Here is a 21574-nt window from a genome sequence, read left to right as displayed (position 1 = left end):
GTTATGGTATTCCATTTATATTACTCGGAAAATACTTATACCAAGACTACCAAAGAGACTTCTTTTGAAGTAAGGTTATGAACCTTTACGTAAAAAAAAGAAAATGCGTGTCGATTTGAGAACCTCTTCCTTTAATAGGAATTTATTAATGATAGAAGGGAGTTTTGGTTAATTTTCCCCCTCACCAAAAAATTAGATACGCTTAAAAAATGGAGGAGAAACGGAAATCGTAGATCGTTTTGTAATCAATTCTAAAGTCAAAATATTGGCCTTGCAAAAATAAATAAATACTGGCCTTGCAGTGGAAAACCATGGAATTTCATCATTTTTAAAAATGACAGTCACAGAATTTACCGTTTAGCTGGTATAGCATCTTCTAGCATAAGACGGAAAGTGGCTAAAGAAATGGAAAGGAAAAAACAGGCGACAGACAAAACATTATATACAACCATGTGGCTATCAATCGTCGGCTTAAATCTAGAAATAGCTTCATCCAAAGAACATCACTGGAGGTTCCACCTGTGACCCGGCGCGAATAGTTGAGGAAGGAGTCATTACAAGATGAAAAGGGCTTCATACCCAAAAAGAAGCTGCCTAGAAAACAATATACAGTACTCGGCGGGTACTGAATCAATTTAGGACTAAAATGGCAAGAAGTCGAAGCAATATGGTGAGGTGTGAATGAGCAGAGTGGTAGGTGTGATTTAGAGGAGAACCAGACAATGGAACATCAAATACGCCCAAATATGGGAGAAGCTTGCACATACGAAGAATTGCTGGTATTGAAAATGGAGAATATGACTGTGATTTTTAATCCTGGACATGGAAAGAAATAAATACTTTTTTAAAAAATTTTCTTTTCTAATAAATTTTCGAAAAATTTTAACAGGTAAATTTTTTTTATTAACGCATTACTTTTTAAGCGAAATTTACACATTAAATATTTTTATTTTATTTTTGAGAAATTTATATATAAATATTTTTTTTAACTAAAAAAGAAAAAATCAGTAAGTGTTTACTTTTTTGTTATAATTTTTTTATTTTTAATAAATATTATGAACACACCATAATTTTTTATAAAAAAAATTTAATGCAAATTGTTTTGCTTTAAAATATTTCATAATATATATAATATTTATTTACCATTAGGTTACGAATATGAATTAATTATACACTTTTGAATTTTAATTTTAAAGTTTAAATTTTGTAATTACGCTGAAAAAAACTGTGGGGAAAACATTAGAAAAAAAAATTCAAAACATTTTTAATGTCTTTACAACCATGAAGACCTTAGGAAGTAGGTTAATACTTTTTTTTTTAAAAAAACTTTACCATAAAACTTTTTATACAGTTTGGTTCGGTTTGTCATACAAAAGTTTAAATTTCAAATTACTGTCATCGCCGACGGGTATGGATAGAAATATAGCAAATTTTGTTTATTTATCAAAGCAATGAATACTATTTCGTGAGTATCCCACTTTAGAATTATAATTGTTGTTAAACAAACTTATTAATTTTTATTAGACTCAAACTATTGTTATATATATATATATATATATATATATATATATATATATATATATCGTATATTAATAATTGATAGATATGTTTAAAAATATGGAAGTTAATTCGATATGTCAAATTATTTCTGCATTAAGTGATTCATTCGCGAATGAAAATTCAATTTAACTGAATAAAATAGTTACTAACAAGATTATAAAGTAATCTTTAACTTCATAAACAAACGAATCAGGACTATTTTTTTTACGGTTTGAAACTGAAGTATACTTGATCATTTTTCTGGAATTTTAAGTTGGTTAAATCTACTAACATAAAGTAAAATAAACGTTAATCTCAAGGAAGACCGATAGCAAGAAATTTCAACAGTCAAAAATACCAATTTTACCTAATCGGTTGGCTACTCCACTTACTTTAGGTTATAGCTTTTACAGTAACGGGAATAGAAGCTTCTAGTAATAGAAAGTGCCAGAAAAAGAAAAAGAAAGAAAATTAAGAACAAAAACCGATATACATATTGAAAAAGAAAATCCAGAAGAAACAAAAACAAAGAAATTCTTCTTAGAAAGAATTTTTAATATAGTGCAGAAGTTTCGGATAATAGAAAGTATTTTGTTTGAACAAACATAGGGCAGGTCAGCAACTGTTACTACAGTCCAAGCCCTAGACCTGGAGGTATATATATTGCCGAGGACTAGCGGATTTTAGTATAGTGTGCAGTATACGGACTCAGTATAGTGTGCAATAAATTCGGGGAAAGTGTGCGACAGCATCGGAAGTGACTGTGCAGTAACAGTCGAGCGTATTAGTGAAGAGGACGTCACTACAGTATTCCGTTTTGAGGTAGTGTTCTTGTCTGTGGTTAAGTTGGGGAAACTGTTCGGGGACTTCATTGATAGAAGTGTGCAGCTAGTTTCCTTTTCTAAGTATTAGAAGCAAATATTCTTGTATAAAGTTAATTATTGATTTAATAATTGTTGTCGTTACATAATTAATTTTAATATTCATTAATTTTTATTAGTTATAGTAACGTTTATAGTAAAATCACGATTGTATTTTAGGACTTATTTTGTATATAATAGTTTATTAAAGAGTAATTATATAGTTTTTGTAAGAATTTTTACGTCTGCCATCTCTTAATATCCTTGTTAGTCCGCTAACATTCGACAATATAGACAATATTGCAAGCTTACCTTTTCCTTTCAAGTGGAACTGATTACGATAAGGTTGTACTAAACTTTAATATTCATTTTCAATTTAATTTTATAAACAGATTTGGAAAAAACAAATTTATTTTTTCTACACTTCGTTTTTATACTTATGATTAATTAATTAACTGAAATACTTTAAATTATTTTTGTTTAATATTAACTTGAGCGTTTTCTTTGCTATTTAATTTATTTTATTAAATGAAAGATTAAATACTGATTTTAAATATTATGTACATTTTTACTTAACAATAGACTTAACAAACAGTGTAAAAAATTATAAATAAATAATATGCCTAATTTTTTAATAAACAATAGTCTTAATATATATATATATATATATATTTAACTCATCAATTTGGTTTTCTATATAGAATTTTGTATATAATAAATCTTTAAAGTATAAACTGCAATCCAGAAAATATTACTGTGATGATGAAAACTACGTATGTTACAAGGTACTGATAAATTTCTAATTAAATAATTATATTTCAATTGAATTATGAACAGAACAATAAACTGTTGGTAACGAATTTACAAATTCACTTTAATTGTGAATACTGATGTTCCGTCGTTTCATTTTGCGTGAAAAGCTTGTTACATTGCATGTCTATCTAATATGTAAGTAACCAAAGCGACCTGATTACCTATCACTCATGAAATGGAACAGAATGTTGAAAGCACAGGGTTAGAGAATGAGTAGTACAGGTTAGAAAGTACGTACATTAATTTGAAGCCAGACTGGATGTGCTGGGAGTTGTTCATCAATGATGGAACAGCCGGCAGAACCTTCGGGCTGTTTGAAAAAACAGTTCATCATGCTAGGAAGGGAGAGAGAGGGAAAGAGAGTGAGTGTGAGAGATGGAGTGATCAAAATTTCTCCCGTTCCTACCATACTACAACCCTTTATACAGCTTTATAAATATTTATTCTCTTCTTCTATATCTTATTTTTTACTTTCCTTTTATGTCCCAGATGACTTGTTCATTCTTAATATCGTTCTCAATCCTCAATCCCTAAGAAATATTTGGATTTATACACAGCATCATATATATATATATATATATATATATATATATATATATATATATATATACAGATTCATAAACATATGAATGATCCTAAGAAAAATACATTTTTTTTAATGCCATTGATCGTCGAATCTACGTGCAAAAAAAATGGAAATATCCAACAAATTTATTTTCAATTATTTATAAAGTTAATATGAGATTTTAATTTTAGATGATGTTAGGTGACACAGCATAAGATTGTAAATTGAGTTTTCTGCAATCTGATAGTCAATTAACTGCTGAAACGAATCAGAAAGTAAGATTCTGCCACAAAATAGGACAAATAGCTGATCAACAGTATCACACTTGTCATCACCTCAAAGGATTGAAGTGAGGAATGCAAAAATATCGGACAAGATTAAAGAAGAGAGATAGCAATTATACGGGAAGTACACAAAAAAAAAGATAACCGGTTAGAATATGTGATTAGGGAAAATAGAATCTTAACAATTGCAATGGAAAAATAATAGAAGAATTTAATAACAGATGAGATGAAGATTGAAGACTGTAATGAAACGAAGTAGAATTCTTGGGACAGAAATGGATGGAGACAGCGGTGGCATAAGATACCTGCCACCAGGAAAAACACCAGATGATGACGATTACCACAAATCATTTGTCATGGTAGGATGAGGAAAAGTGTCTGGACTCTAAGAATAGAAAATTTTGATTAACAGAAGGAAATCCTTATTCTCCTATTCTTGGATAGGTTAATGTGCCAACAAAATCATACCGTAAACAAAACGGAAATTTCGTCACCAGAAATTTATCTTGAATGACGGATAGCGTTTTTTTTTTAAATAGAAATGGAAAACGTTAAAGATATAAGGTTTTTTTCACCTTTTTCATTGCCGCCAATCCTCTATTTATATCATTCATTTAGATTAGACCCTGGAAACTCAACAATATCTTCATAGTACATCCACTTCTATAAATAATAATTTTTTTTTTGTCATTCTTCCTAAGCTCTCCAGTTTCTGATTCGCGAAAAATGCTTTTTTGTGTAGTAAGATAAGTATCATATTAATTATTATAAGTGTCCTGACACAAGTTTCCAAAAAAATGGTATAATTATTGCTATTAATAACAAGCATTCCAATACAGTTTATGAAGGAGAGTGAGGAGTGAGGTGGTTACCTGTCGACATTCTTCACAGACCAAAAATACTACTGCACATCAAAATGCCCTACCCATTGAAATTTAAGCGATTTTCAAAAGTACAATTGATAACTTCTTCCTGTTCACTGTAGGGATTGTCTGTATAGTAAATATCAATACATTCAGAGAAAACAACTGTGATTTATATCACACGTACGACTGAGATGATGTTCAGTTCATACGCTACGGTCAATTAAAAAAAGTAATTCAACAGACTAATAGGCCTCTTTTTCTGTGGGAAACATTGCATTATACAAACTGTCTTCAGTCGATAGCAAAGTACTATTTTTAAACTATTCTATAATCTAAATTTTATTATTCCTAGTTTTCAAGACCGTGCTTGAAACTGCAGATGTTTTGTTTGACAGTGTAGATGTAGAGGCTATTCAAGAAATTAAACATGAAATAATTAAAAAACAGGGAAGAATAGATAAAAGTGAGTATATACTTTAATGTAATAATCGAAAAAAATTCCTTTCGGCACGTCAAAGGCGGAGGTAGATTTCACTGGTGCTAAGTAGGGGATAAAAAGATTTCCATCTTAAAGTTAAGAAAAACTTCAAATTTACTCAATACGAAAGTGGTTGCATGTGAACAAAAAAAGTTTGATATGTTAAGCGTAACACAAGCCCCATCTTCTTATAATTCCAGCAACATTTTGGTCATCCCTTAACGTAAGGGTTGGTCATATCAAAAATTGTTTCAGACAAAAGTTTTAGGTAATGTTTAGAGAGATAACTAACTACCACTTTAAATCAATTCAATACTGTGCCTATTAAGGGAGGTATGATTTTTTGTCTTCGAAATCCAATTTTTTCACCCCTGGGGCAATAGTTGGTGACATCAAAAACCTTTACAAATATAAGTTTTAGGCCCTTACCCAAAGAATAGTAGAAACTTTAAACGAATTCGATATTTTACTTAATAAGAAAGTTAAAGCGACATTTCGTTTTATTTTTTAAAAAAAGCCCCCCATTTCCACTCCTATGGTTCGATTTTTCCCATTAACGAAATCGACCGAGATTTTCGGTCATTATATTTTATCTATCAATTTGAAAGTGATTAGCGCAAAATTACGGCAGTTATCGTGTCCACAAGAAAGTGAAATGTATATTTATACATATAAACGTATATATAAACTTTTGTACTGACACTGGTTTTGGGGTCTGGGGAGTGTGAAACGCGAAGATATGTCGAAATTTTCCGGAAGTCGAATCATGGTACCCATTACAATCGGTAGCTTTCTTATGAAATCTAACTAAAAAGGATACATAATAAGTTTATAATTGTTAATAAAATTGTACTATTCCTACACGAATTTGAGCTAATTGGTGAAACAATTTGTAAAAATAAACTAAAAGAAAGATTTCAAAATAGGTCGGTTATTTCAATCCAAGCAACTATGAAGGAAATGCATGAATAAAAAGAGTTTATAAATCAACGGCAAGAGCGAACAGTGCATTCCGCGCAATGAATGAAGATTTAGAAAAAAGTAATCTTTTCTGATGAAGCTACCTTCTATGTTTCTTGTCACGTTAACATCATAATTGTCGGATTTGGGGTAGGAAACATCTTGATGCCGTTCGAAAAACACATCGTGATAGCCAGAAAATTAACATTTGATTTGCGTTGACTGCTTATGGAGTGATTGGGACATTCTTTGCCGAGCTAACGGTTACTAGTACTAGTTATCTGTAAGTTAGGCGATGTTCATTTTGTGCAGTACCGCAAAATAAACATCGGCAATACAACGTTTACTTCTAACAAGATGGCACACCACAACAGTAGGGTTTACATATTAGGAACTACCTACATGAAAAATTTCCTCTATGTTGGATTTCCGTAATGGAAAAATTCCATGGACAACTAAATCCTCTGATTTCTTGGTTTGGGTTTTATCAAAGAGAGAATGTACGCACCGAAGGTTATCAACATCAGTAAACTAAAAAGAACAATCGAAGGTGAAATTAATGGAATAACTTCAAAATATTCTCTGTAATTTGAGGTGCGAAAGTGAATATCGTCCACAAATTTTATGCGCCACAAAAGGTGCTCATGTGAAACTTGTCTGAATTTAATAAGTGTTGTAAATAAAACTGTCTGAAATGCCCTAGTCAGCAATAAAACATTCATGTAAGTAGATGCTTTTGTTACTTTCTTATTAAAATAACAAATTCAAGTTTTTTATTTAATTTTGTTATTGAAATAGCAAGTCTAAAATTTACTGAATAAATTATGATAACCTTGTACATATAATGAATTGAAACATTCAGTCCAAACACAAAGCTCATTAAGATATTTAATTGCAATATATCTTCCTGGAAAAAAACATCTTTCCTTTCTACTTTTTTTTTTTGCTAGTTTTTAACTTAATAGAATAAACTATTACATAAAGGATTGAGTTAATTAAAAAAAAATGCTGAGATAAGAAAAAATACCGATGAGAAAAAGTACTGAGAGTTCCATTCTAAGTTAAAAATGTGATATTATTTATTCCGTTCGTTTTTTAATCCATCTAAATTTGTTCACCGTGTGAATTAATGAAACTTTAAATGTTCGTACTGTTACTTGAGTGGAAAACTTGAAAATGAAGTTTTAATCTAAATAAGTTGCGCGACAACGTAAATGTAAATTACTTTTTGTAGTAATGTAATACAGAAAGGAAAAAGATCATTAATTAATTAATTAAACGTGTCATGTATAAACAGTAATTAGAAAAAAAGTAGTTTTTCAAAACTGTAATAACAAGAACAAAATTAATAGAACTGAAAAGCATTGGAATTAACAATTATTATAAACAGAAAAACATTCATGTAGAATTAAAATCTTTTTTAGCTATGTAACAAAAAATTAAATATAAGTTTAATTGTATATTCATGGTTTAAATAAATAAAATTATTTAATTCTCCTAGTAAATGTACATAAACCTATGTGATATATGTGTAAATATAAAATCGTGCTAAAAACAGACTTTATTTCTTCTAATATAAGTAAGGAACAAACCTTTAGATACTAAAATATGGGTTATTAAAATGGATTTATCGAAATTTAAAAAAATATGTTAATTTTTCATGTCTTTAAAACGGAAAATATTTTTTAAAATAGCAAACTTTTTTCTTATAAGTATCTTGCAACCAGTTTTGCAAGATACATATCATTATCAAGTTTTCTGAAAGTAATTAATATTGATCGTTTCGAATAATATTCATTATTGAAAGAAGGACTGCTCTTTATTAATCATAAAGTTCAGCATATTTTATTAGTTACATGATATATTTTTTATGTTTTTAATATCTGTAAACACACATTAGTTCTATCTCCAGCATTAAGAGTTAACATGAAAAAATATAATCAGGGAGTATAAAATACATACGATCAATGAGTATTATATCATCGCATGTATTTTACGATGTATTACGTTAAGTCAAACTATTAAAGTTTAAACACACCAAAAAACTCGTTGATGGATAAAATATATATATGTATGACAGACGAATAAATCTTTCTCATGTAACAAGTTGAAATTTATTTTACTAAGCATATTGTAATAACCACTCTGAAAGAACAGTGAAGATGTGTTTTGATAAACCACTGGGTTTTCGCACAGTAAAAAAGTCTCAGATTCTTGCAATTAACCTTTTCTCTTACTTATATTCCTACGATCCTGCTCAAAACATACCACGAAATAAAATATTTATTGTTTCACAACAAAGATTTTAAAAATAAATATATGTCTTATTAAACAAAATTTCCTAAAATATTTATTGGTATAAATAGTTAGACAGGTTCCGAAGTAAAATCTTCCTAAAACTAAAACACAACATTAAAATATTCCTGATTAACAAATAAAGTTTAAAAAGACCGTTTGTTTATAGTCTCAATAATTAATACTGCTTACAAATTTATTCAGTACAACGTATGGAACAATAAACAATTATAAAAGCTGTCAATCTCATGTATTGGTTTTGAACTTGTGACATAATACAACCTTTTATCCTTTTTGGATAATATCAAAACAGCGACTGCACCTCATTATTTTACTATAATTAGTCATTTAAAGGTTGACACGTACGCATTAAAATGCCAAAGTACAAAGTTAGGGAAAAATATCAAGGTACAAAGACTTCCCTTCAAACGGTTAGTTATAACATGAATATGAATAACCAGTTAACAATCTATTTATTAAAATATACGTATGTTTAAACTATAAGTATTTTATGCTAATAAAAATTCTTATTTGAAATTTATAATGAAGTTGACTTCGTTTTACGTATTATTAAAAAAAATTAGACAGTTTTTAACTTTTCTATACGTTAATTTTGATAAATTTTCAATAACAGCAAAATTAAGCTGAATTAATGCATTTTAAACAATACACCAAACAGTGAAAGTTCCCTGTATGCCGTTCAACAAATACAACGTGATAGCTCAAAAATTAACTTTTGGTGCGCGCTGACCACATTAAATCTGATCGTATCATTCTTCTTCGTCGAGCATTCTTCTTCTTTATCTGGACAAGTTAGAGGCGTATGCAGTATAACAAAATGATTATCAGCAACCTAAAGTTAATTTCTATCAAGATGGCGCATCCCCACAGTGGAATTAAATATTAGGGACTACCTACATAAAAAAATTCCTCTACGTTGGATTGGTCTTGATGGATCAATTTCTTTGCCACGTCGATCCCCTGATGTTACGTCGTTCGATTTCTTGCTGTGGTTACAACAGAATTTCTCTTTTAAAATTTTACTTCACGATCAAGAATTACTTAATTCACCCCACAGTCTTCACAGCTCCCGATATGAAATAAAAGATAGAATTTAGACGGTAGGTAAAAGCTACTCACCAAAGTGGTATAAAAACTTGTTACATTCGATGAGTTAGTTGATCGGACGGATTATCATTTTAAATCAATAATTATTTCGTTTAAAATAATTAAATCAAACAAATAATAATGTACGGTACCAAAATTCTGGATCACCACTATAATAAAAATATATAACATCCTAAGATTTTATCAGTTTATTTATGATATCTAAGAACAATGTATCAAAACTACTGCACAATCTGTCTGCCTTTCTAGGGGAAACGAGAGAAGTTCAACGATACAAAAATCGATAGGAAGAAACAATCGACAGAAAATGTTCAAATCAAGTTTTAACTGATGGAACCTTTGCCTGACAATACGATCAGGCTTTTCTACAGCGAAGCAATGATGCATTTTCACTGGATTAGTTGATCAAATTCCCATTAAAAAAAATTATTAATAAACTCTAATACCCTATATTCAACAGTCTTTGTTAATGCTATCTCAGATATACAGGGAAAATAAGTCCAAGATGGCTTTACTGATCATCCAGTACATGAAAACTGTGTTAAAAAACAACAAACTCAATTAGAAACCCGGGAAGCATAATTTTTCATGTCAAAAAATTACTTTTTAATTAGAATTAAGTTTTTTTTTAAATATTTCCCTAGCCAATCGGTCACGTGACTGTTGTTTTAAAATAAAAATAGTAGTTAAATGACTTCAATTGAAATTTATTTCAATTTAGATCTTCAGTGTTTACTGATGTTACTAAAAAACTTAGTATTTTTCGTTAGCGTACATGAAATTTCGATTCTTTATTGAAAACTACAGGTTGGTAACTGTAGATATATATCAAAAGAATAAAAATTCATCTAATAAAACTTACCTAGGTGCAAATACACACTGAAAACTTCATTACCCGTCACTCTTTTGAATTCATAGAAGTATATCTTTGATACAGTATTATACCGTGCAATTCTGTGAAAGTGTTTTTTAACGAATAAAAGAAGTATGATATGTGTATGTATGTATGTTTGAAAGTATTTGTTTAAAAGCTGCATCTTCCTAGAATAAAATAATTTATTAAAGTTTATTACATACGCTCTATTTATTTATTTCACTTACACATTCACTTGAAAATATACATTTCTATATCTACAAATACACTTTTACATAAGTATTTACTCTACTATTTTTTTTATTGTAATAATATGTTGCTAGGTTAAAAACGAGCTTTGAACGATGTTGAGAGTTCCCAAATATACTGTTTAATTTGGTTTGATCTTCTTGCGTAATTGCTGATGAATAAACCTGCCTTCGTCCGGTAACTACACCCTTTGCCGTTTACGTTTACTAGGAGTAAACTATTTACACTAACCAATGTTGGCTGTCGACGGATTTCTCGGTAACGGTACCGAATGCTTTTAATACCTTATCACTATATTCTCACCGTTCACTTTGATATCGCCGCTATAGATCCTTGTACCATATAAAATTCGTTTGCTGTAAAACATTTCATGTCAGAAGAAGTCAGACATTTACGAAACCAGTTTTTTGTCATTGATTCTTCAAGTACGTTGATATCTTGCAGTATGTTGTCTATAAAACGAAATGTTATCTGATTTATCATGGTCAATATTGTATACTGTTATATTTTTGTGACGTTTTAGTAAAGCGCACGATTAAATAAAAAACATTAAATAATGGTATTCCTATTACGTATAATGTTTTTCCTCTTTATGGGACTTTATTTAATCAAAACTGTTAATTAAGTCGTAATTTTAACAATTTGTTTTACTGCTTAAACTTTAAGCTTATTTCGATTCCTGTTTTTTAATCAAATACATGTTTTAAATTTTTCGCCGGAGACCATCCAAAGGCAAGATGGGCGTGCATGTGACTTTGGAGTAAGAAACGCGTTTAACTGCATTAAACAACTGTGGTAATCAGTGGACTGAGGACTCTCGGTGTTCCTCAACATCTTGTGAGGATCATCTGTTCTTATAAAACGAAAGAAGGATGATATATGTGCTTCATGATGGAGTGGAACGAGAAGTGAATAGGGGAGTTCCCCAGGGGTCGGTTCTCGGGCCGACCCTCTGGAACAAAACTTATGATGGGGTGTTTCGTATTCCCCTTCCTACCGGTGTGACAGTCGTCGGTATAACCGAAGACTTTGCGTTGGTTGTGGAGGCAGATACTCAGAGGGAGGCATCCGAAAAGATAAGGGTCTCCTTTTCCACAGTGAGCTCCTGGATGGTGGATGTTGGTCTGTCAATGGCGGCGGAAAAGACCGAAATCGTGGTGATTTATACAGCAAAAAGAAAACCGACATTTGTTGAGATTATTATTTAATCTCGACAACCGCGAAATTGGCGATCGAGATTCAGGGAAGGAAAATAAATACTGTCGAAACCTGCCATTGAATAACTAGGGATCTGGTTTGACGCTCGTTTGAGTTTCGCTAGGCGTGCCCTCAAAGCCACTGAAAAAACGGATAAGGTAATGCGATACATAGCCGGGATTCTGCCAAATTGTATTGGACCAGGTCAACAACGGAGGAAACTACTGATAGGAGTGGCCCATCTCACGCTCTTACATGGTTGTGAAGTCTGGGCAGATGTTGTATACGGAAGTTGTAGTGGAGCATTGGAGTTCTTTCATAGGAAATGCTGTCTACGGGTGGCGGCTGCCTATAGCACCGCATCCCGGGAGACGGTCGAAGTGATAGCTGGATTGCTCCCGATTGACCACTAAACTGAGAAGGTTACGCCAACGCGGACCACTGATTGCTGCCGAAAAGAAACGTATCAATTTGGATATTATGGAGGAATTGATAGGGGTGTGGCTGGAGAGGTAGATCCACAATGCTAAAGGCAGTTGGATGTAAAGATTGATTGGGGACGTTGGAAGATGGATTCGGAAAACCCATTGCTCGATGGATTTCAATTTAACGCAGCTTCTGTCGGGCCATGGGGACTTTAGAGCCTTGGGTTATGTTCTTACCTGAAGACTTGGAGCAGATTATGTTAGCGAAAGAAGAGGACTGTAACGCAGTGGTGAGATTTGCCAAAGTAGTTGTATACAAACTGCATGTCTCTGAAGGCCGGAGGGAGTCTACGAGCTGAAGGATTGCTGTGTGGCGGACAGGGCTGCGGTTGAGTGTCCAGGGAGTCCCTCGACCTTGTGGGGGTCGACTGGATGCAATGAAGTCATGTTCGCTCCGCTGGCACGGGGCCGTAGATAAGTTCCCCTCTTCTGAAGCTTAGACTGTGGACTGTGGACTGTGTCCTGGTAAGTTCTGTGTAACTATGTGGTAAGTACCTGAGATTGTCCTTGATGTTGGCTGTGTTTGTGCGTGTATGTTAGTGGCATGTATGTATACCGCAGTTTGTTTGATTGTAGTCTCCGTTTGGTGTTTGCCTATGAGGATCGACTGTGTGTGTGGGAGTAATTGTATTGGTGTTGCTTGATTGTATTGGTGTTCCTTGATTGCGGTGTCCGATTGTGAGAGCGGGCGTTTCCTCCTTCCTGAAGTAATGCTGCATAAGCGGTTTCCAGAAGGGGTGGAGGTTTAGTCGGTAGTGCGCAGGAACACATACACACCTTATAATATATTGCGGAATCTCTTAGAGAGCTCGACACTCCCTTGGCGCCAGTAAATGGGGTTTCCCCACCTTAGAAAAAAAAAATTATTGAGAGTAGAAAGAAATGAACGTCTATAAAAAATTATTTTTTACGGTATTTCAAAATATTTTTCAACAGCAACAATACATTTAGCTAGATGACATAATAAAGATGAGAATAAATTAGATAGATAGATAGATGATATCTATTTGTATTTTATTTGTAATATCACACAAGGAAACGCTGTTCAGTCATTTCCATTCAATTCAAAGGTTGGTACAACGCAAATATGTTCTTCTTATATCAAGTGATTCATTAGCGCAGGGACCAGTGGCGGCTCACGTATAGGCACTGTGGAACTCAGCACCCCTTATTTCCACTTAATACTATCGATAACATTTAATATAATGAGTCCTTTTTTCTCTGTACTTGTACAATATATAATCCTTAAGCTTAATGATAATAACCATCCCCCGTTTATGAAAAAGATACAAACATTTTTACATGGAACTGTGCGCTTCACAGTTACAGCAGCGTGGTTTTTGGCTCTTTTGTGCATGCACACATAGAAAGCTGCACGCGAGGCTGCGAGGGAGAGAGAGCACTGTCGCTCCCGTAGTGCCGAACTTGACGTGCTGGTGGAAGGTAGTTTTTTTTTTACTCCGCGTGTGTATAGAACGTTCGTTGTTCGTTCCCTTTTCTAGTTTAGTCGGTGGAAGGAATATTAAAATGGTTTAGTTGTTTTTTCAATAGTTATCAGAAGATGGTGGAAAGCAAGGGCTCTTTGATTACCAAATCTGTCCAGAAACACGCTGGAACGACAAAAGTAAAGGTAATTATTATAAAATAACTATGTATTTCTGTGTACATAGAAATTTAAATTAAGCACTATTGGACTACAGTGTTTTTAAGCGGACATTTTATTAAGTTATTGCCTAATAATACTAAAAAATATCATCTGTATTGACATTTTATTATTTATTCGGTTAAACCATGTACCATATTCTTGAATGTGATAAAGTGTAGAATTCGATTTTTATCCTGCTTCCAGCTATTCTATTTGATTCATTTTTTTCGGTTCTTTTATTTTGCAGAAAACTTTAACCATGCCTTGAAAAGACACAGAAAAATTTTCTGGAGCAGCATCCCCACTAATAGCTACTAGCCGCTACTGGTAGGGACAGTTAAGAAGCTCATGCAGCAACAGGCTTACTACTAAATAAGCACAACAAAATTATCAAAGACTTCACAAGCAAATATGTTCAGTTTCGCTGAGTAGTTTGGCTTTCAGCATTCAGCGTGAAAAGTATGGATATATGCTCATATGAACTTTGTACTGCGGATAATGTTACAATCAGAAAGTTAATGTTTCACTCTGCTATCTGATTAGTAAGTAATTGTCTTGGTTCTCGAGCCTCATCTTTCAAACGCATGCTAGTAGCACGGGTTAAGAAATAAAGTCATAAACTCAGATGCAGTTGTACTTAAAACAATTTTACTTATTCTATGTAAGAAATGCTGTCGGCGCAACCTTAGATGTTGAAAGATGAAGCTACCTCGCTTCTTTAATTGTTTCCATAAAAGTATATTTTCAAAAATTTATATGAAAGTACTTTCTACCTGAATAAAGAAGGCTGAAACAAACAATGCGTGAATTTGAATTTCGATCTGAGCATATACCCACAAAGATAATTTTGTACAATAAATTTGCTCACAAATGTAGCCAAATCTATGAGTCAACTCTGTGTAGCAATGAGTTCATCTAACCGGGGTCTGAATCTAGAACTATCCGGATGAAAGACGGAGATACTGCGACTTCCGCACGTAGATCGGAAATATTAAAAAACTGAGTTCTAATCTATAAATATTAAGCTCAAATTTTTTTGTATCGTCTTTCATCGGAAAAGGATCCTAAAATGTTCGCCCAGTTTAGGATCACGCGTGCGCGGGTGTGTGAAATCTGTTAGTTTAACATTTATCTATTGATTATAAATAACAATGCAAACGAGTATAAAAACTCGATCATAAAAACGAATTATGTTTAAATCCCAGATTTAATTAAACTGTAGTTTAACCCCTTTTCATTCCTTTGGAATTTCTTAATAAAAATAATTATTAATTGTCACTTAAGGATAACAAAACTTTTAAAATGCTTGAGTGTCAAAAAAGTTTATAAAATAAATAATATTGTTAGATAGAGTTTTACCAGCTTTCAAACAGCTTAAAAGTTAACAATCAAAAAAATGCATACTTAGTTTTCTTACAACGGCAGTTGTCATAAATTATACTCTACTAAAGAAATTCTCAATTAATTATGTCAACTATTAAATTACCGTAATAATTAATACTCATCTCAGAAAATACTTGCATAATTAAATTTTATTCTGTTTATTACATTATGGAATAAAATAGAACTTAAATTCTTACAAAAAAATATTAATGGAAGTTTTTATTTTACTAAATAACTGAAAAATATATAAATGGTGAAGATGGCAATATATTTTTAGATTGAAACATCATAGTAAAAAGGTTATTGTTCAGACCTTTCACGCTTCAGCACTTTCCTAAATCAAAACATGAATATTTTTACGGTATTTACAGTTAAAGTATCCTTTTTTTCCAACTATTTTTCATTTAAACTGTCAACTTTTTTTAAAAAACCTTTTTTAGGTAGATACCGCTGCTTTAATAATAACAATAATAATGTCCCAGGATCGATTAATAAAACTGAAAAGGAAAAATTACTGACGTTAAGACATCTTTATTATAAGATGTACCGTTATATCGTAAGATAAAAATAAATAAATATATTTCACTTTTAGGGCTATGAAATTTTAATTTTTTTTTCAACGATCAGTCATATATTTTAATAAAATGTATTTCATTACAACAGCTAAGAAGGTACCATAATAGCTTTCATCCACAACTGGGAAATTATTTGTTTGTTTAAAGTTAATGTGCCAATCAAGTTAATTTTTTCCTAAGTTTTTTATCTGTGACGGTTTGTGGTGATATCAAAATTTAAACTTTTCATGACGATATACCGAATAAATCCGTATAATGAATCGTTTTTAAAAATTAACTTTAAAACTTAGCCATCCGCAACGTAACCTAAACACTAACCAAATTAAATTTGGTTAATTAAATTAACGTTTTTATATTTAAATTAATTAATTTAAATTTTTTAATTAAATTAATTTGTTTTTTTTTAAATTTATATTTGGGTATAGGTTAGGTGTTTTCGTTTTAGGTGGCTTATTTTGGATTTCTGGTTTTAGTTAAGAAAGGATGTTGCACTGCTGACACGAGTTTTTTAAATATTGTGTTCGGTGTTTTTTCTGTATTTCAAGTTACGTTAGTATTATGTATTTCTTTGTAATTATGTATTTGTTTTTACGCTGGTATCAGGAACGTGACGCACATGTTTTTGAATGTACGTTTTTGTTTGTGCGTATGATTAATAATGCTGTAAACAATACATATTTCATAATGGTGCAGTAAAAAAAAACGATATACTAAATGAACTGCCTAATTTAAAAAAATAAATAATTACGTCGCAGTAAGTGCATCAGAAAGGCGGATTTCTGGTTTTAGTTAAGAAAGGATGTTGCACTGCTGTAATGATTTTTTGTAAATATTGAGTTCGGTGCTTTTATGTATTTCATGTTACGTTAGTATTATGTATTTTTTTTTTGTAATACTGCGAGATACTGAGTATTGTTTCAATAAATACATTATTATACTTATATATGTGTATTTTGTCTTCCTTCTTTTCACATAGTTGTTGAGTAGCGACTGTATCAATTGTTTAACACTGCTACTTGCCAACAACCCACTTTGATACTGTTATCCATAATTTGTGTGGTTTTGGAACCGTGCTCACAAAAAAACACTCAAATTGACCCAAAACGATTTAAATTTCAAAATCGATTTTTTGAACAGCAGCCCCTTTCCTTCATACCAGATCACATTTTGGATTATCGAAAAACTAAAGTTCTATAGCGAACTAGGTCGAACTTGGTGGTGCTCGCTAAAATTTGATTTGGACTACAAACTTGATGTTTTGGAACCATTTGGAAACCAGCTCGCACCTGGTAATGGTCGTAAAAATCTAATATTGGTTTTCAAACATGTCACCTTTCAAGTTACAACATGAAAACCTTGAAAACGATTCCAAAAACCCAGCATTTTTGTCTCTAACTCCGGTTTCTGGGAACAGATTCGCTTGAAAATTAATAGGGCTCAATTCCCAATAGTTTTACATCACCACATCAAGTTTCGTTAAAATCGGTTAAGATTTGCGTCTGGTAAAACGGACAAAAAATCTTATACATACATACACGTGTAAATAAAAATTGTAGAATCGTGTTCAGGAGACTCCAAAACGTAAAAAAGGTTAGTCCACTCACCCCCGACACACACTAGAAAATCTGATCAGGCGCAGTAGCGACTTATAAAGAAGCGGAATTAATTTCACATTATATTACTAGTCTTAAAATAAAAAAATAAAAAAATTACGAAAACAGGAACAATCACTTTCTAGTTAAGATTAGTAATAAACTTCACCTTGATTTCTCCTCCAGTGGTAAAATGAGGCTGTACTGAAATTCTCAGAACACAAACTACGAGGATAATATTGGCTTTTTTATAAGTTTTGTGACCTGAAAATTAGAAAAAAGTTAGACCTCAATCTCCAGTTGTTTCCTAAAAATTATGTAAGACGAAAAAGAAAACAAAATTTTAAAATATTTATAAAAAGGAACGTCATCGTTCAAAATTGCAGCATCGTAACGAACCACGCTTCTAACTTGCCTCGTTCAAATTTTTTCAACTTAAAATTTAGGGTAACTCAAAAACGATTCAACCAATCTTTATCATAATCTTTCACTTGCACTACTTTAGATATACTACTACTACTACAGCATACACAAATTTCAAGAAAATTAATCCAGGAGTTTTGGTGATTTTAGAGCCACAAAAGTTTTCACATAGGCCAATATATATATATAAATATACTCACACAGATATGTATTTGTATATATATGTAAGGAACCCTAATTTAAGCGAATGGTATTTTTGTATGGTATTTTCTTCGAAAAGTCTGTAAAAAAAATAATATTCGTCTTCCACTGGAACTACTTTCAATTTACGTAACATAATATTAAAAAGGATCGTACGTAGTTCTGTTGTCATTTTTACTTCCTTGTACGAAGCAAAGGAAGTGTTGTGATAGCGAAAAATTTCGGTTTTCAGATTTCAACAGAAATATCTATTTTGACCACGTCTGAACCCATTCTGAATAGTTTCGGCGTGACGTCTATACGTACGTATGTATCTTCCATAACTCAAAAACGATTAGCCGTAGAATGTTGAAATTTTTGATTTAGGACTGTTGTAAATCTACTTGTGCACCTTCCCTTTTGATTACAATCGATTACACCAAAAGTGTCAAAAACTCCAAAAAATTTGGATTTTGGACTTTTTTTTAAGTGCAGTAATAAGCCATCATTGAGAGCTTTTCAACGATGCTTATAAGTGGTACTTATTTTCAGTGGTTCCAGAGTTATAGCTAAATAAAAATTTAATTAATGAAATATTTGGACATTTGGACTTACAAGGGGAAGGCACTTTGGTTCGAATTGGACTTCATCTCCTTTTTTTAACTTTTTTTTTAATTTAAATATATTTATTTATTAATAATTATTAACCTTAGATTGTAAAAAAAAATTACAATAAATGATAATTCAGTAATAACAATTAAAAAAAAAAAAAATTAAAAAATATCAGAATTTATTAATGAAATAAATTAAAAATATGTATATGTAATTTAATAGACGTACAAGGATGTCATGTGGTGTCCACATCAGCTTTTTTTGTCATATGTTTACGGATGAAATAAAACGAGGATACATAATTATCCATAACATTTACTCGGGGAGGACTCTATAAAAGCAGGATTCTTTAAAACTAGTAGGGCCAATAGTTCATGATATAAGCCCATATAAAAAAAATTGTGTCTTAATACATAAATAGATATATAAATTTATTAATAATTTAACACCGTCAGAAACAATTTTGTAAATTATCAGCAATAAAATTTAGTGAATTTCACTAAATATTTTACAGAAAAATAAATCTGGATAATCCGTAAATGTAATAATTTATGGAGAGTATTTGTGTATAATTTATTCTAATAAATAATCGTAAACTTACACACACAAATTTATATATAATATATATATATATATATATATCGTTTTTTAACCTCGAGCTCTTACCTTAACATTTCTTTACTTATTTAAGTAAAAAAATGATTTTACTATTTTTTCAAAATATAAATTATTTAAATATAAGAAAAAGTTTATCTTCCCTGCAATAAATAGTATTTACATTGCATGATAAAAGCAAATGAAACGTACGTAGGTACTATCAGTTGAAGCAGGGAAATAGAAAATCCATGAAAGAGGAAATGGAAGAATGAGAAAGGTTAGAGGGATAAACAGTAAATAGAACGTACGAAATGGAAAATGTTATAGTAAGGTTTAACAAGAAACGATTGAAATTGATCGAATTTATTCAAGTTAAATCCGGAATAAAAACAATATTCGTGTTTTTTATTATGGGACAAATATTACTGCTTATTGAAGAAGAAAATTAAATTATAATAATACAATTTTATACCCGGTAATTAAGCAATAACATTAAAAATAACAATTTTTGAACACATTTTAATATTATCCTGGTTTAATTCGTTCTGTATTTCTTTCTTTTAAGCTTCCGAGTATCAAACGATACTAATCCTATAAAACGCAATAGTGTTTTTTCTTTTTAATTTAGTAAAAACACTAAAAAATAAAATATGTATATTGTGAAAAAAAAAATAATAATAAAAAATATAAAATAGCGGGCGTACAAAAAATAATATCGGGAATTTAATTATAATAACATTGTTGATTAAAGGCTAAAATCAAAGAGAAAAAAAGGACAATTTTAGTTGACGCGCACAACCGTATATATCGATTCATTACCTATCCGTTGACGGCGCCACTATAAAGATGACGACTCCTGAACAGAAAGCTGTTGAGTTTAGCAGTTTGCTAAATGTAAATCTGCAGTTATAGTTCAATGTGCGTTCCATAGAAGATTTAACTGTAAGCCTACAAGTGACAACATTCGTCGTTGATTTAATCGGTTTGAAACTAAGGGATATCCGTTTGTAAGGGAAGAGTATACGGGACGACATTTCCTTGCCGGAAGAAAATGTTGAGCGTATCAGGAAGTTTTTCCTTTAGTCCTAAAACATCAGTTAGAAAGGTCAGTCATGGCGTAGCAATGTCGGTGATGACAGTGTAGAATATCTTAAGGAAACGCCACTGATTTCTATATAACTGGATAGTGGATCCCAAGTATTGGAAATGGAAAAAGATGAAATATAAACTAGCGCCACTAAATGAGTGGTAGAACCGGCACACCTAAATAAAATGAAACGGCGCATGCGCAGAGGTAAATTTAAGAGTAGGGATAAAACTACGTTTTAAATTTAAATCGATGCAGTGGAAGTGTTCAGATTTTGTATTTTGAATAAAGTGACCTATTTTTATTGTATTAAAAAACAACTGAACAACTGATTGTTTTAATGCAATCAGTTGTTTTAATTTATAATTGTGATTACTTATAAATTGAAAATAAATCTGTGAGTAAAAATCATGGGAAGTCTGTGTTTTGTAAAACAAAAGATACGAAATCGAACAATGTATCTTTCTTTAAGTAAGTATAATATAAGATTAGAGGTTATAACAATGTAAGAATTGCAAAACTTGCGTAATTATTGCGAATTCATAATAAATTGTTTTTCATAAATAATAAAAAATGATATATATATAGTAGATAAACTATGCTGAAAACGTGAAGGTTATTTTTTGAAATTGGTTCAAAATATGTAGCGAGAAATTGGTTTGAAAAGTTGAACATATTATATTTTGGTTGTTCAAACTGGTTTAGAAAATTGTTCATATTATTACCTCTGTATAAATATATATATATTAACTATTTAATTACTTAAAAAAAAAAATTCTGAAATTTTCTACAACTGTCTGTGAATTTCTGTTTGTGTTGCGAAAATGACTGTTCTCTCAGTTATCTGACGAATAAATAAACATCCCTACCATCACGATTAAAATCGC

This window comes from Lycorma delicatula, chromosome 6 (assembly GCF_047948215.1).
Source record: "Lycorma delicatula isolate Av1 chromosome 6, ASM4794821v1, whole genome shotgun sequence".
Classification (NCBI taxonomy): domain Eukaryota; kingdom Metazoa; phylum Arthropoda; class Insecta; order Hemiptera; family Fulgoridae; genus Lycorma; species Lycorma delicatula.
This window is presented reverse-complemented; position numbering follows the sequence as displayed.